The following is an 823-nucleotide window of genomic DNA, read 5'->3' as shown; positions in this document are numbered from 1 at the left end:
CAATTAAATTTAAAAAAAATGTTCTTATATATTTTTTCTTTAAAAAGACAGCCTATACAAATTTACTTATTCTTTGGGTAATATAAATTTATCAAGAGTCTCTACGGTACACGATCTTGGGGTAAAATTTGACTCCAAACTATCATTTAAGGACCATATACTTTTTATTAGGAATAAAGCGTCAGCAAAGCTTGGTTTTTTAAAACGAACCTGTCGAAGTTTTAGAAATGAATCTGCATTAAAAAATATTATACTACTCGTTAATCCGTTCACACTTTGATTATGCCCTCCTAATGTGGCATCCATATTTAGTAACACAAATCCAAGATTTAAACAAAATTCAAAATAATTTTATTAGATTTTTATGTTATCAATGTTTTGTTTATAGAGCACCCCATTCTGACTATAATGTTACAATCAGTTTTTTTTAATATACAGCCGTTAGAACAACGTTTTATACAAATTAAATTAAAGTTTTCATTTAAATTATTAAATATAATGATTGATTGTCCAACATTACTGCAAAAACAAATTTTAAAGTAAATCCAATAAACTACCGACCCTCAAATTTATTCTACACAAAACATTCAACTAAAAATTATATGCAAGATTCTCCATCCAATATTTTAATGTCCGCAGGTAACTCAATAAAAAATATTGATTTTTTTTGTAATTCTTTAAATATGTTTATGGCAAATGTTTTAAGAAATACATAACAAATTAGGTACCTACTATAATAGTTCAATAGAAGCATAATAAATATCTCGTTTTTATTTCATCTTGTTTTTTATTTATATAAATTTAAATATTATAATGTATGATA

This window comes from Acyrthosiphon pisum, chromosome X (genome assembly GCF_005508785.2).
Source record: "Acyrthosiphon pisum isolate AL4f chromosome X, pea_aphid_22Mar2018_4r6ur, whole genome shotgun sequence".
Classification (NCBI taxonomy): Eukaryota; Metazoa; Arthropoda; class Insecta; order Hemiptera; family Aphididae; genus Acyrthosiphon; species Acyrthosiphon pisum.
This window is presented reverse-complemented; position numbering follows the sequence as displayed.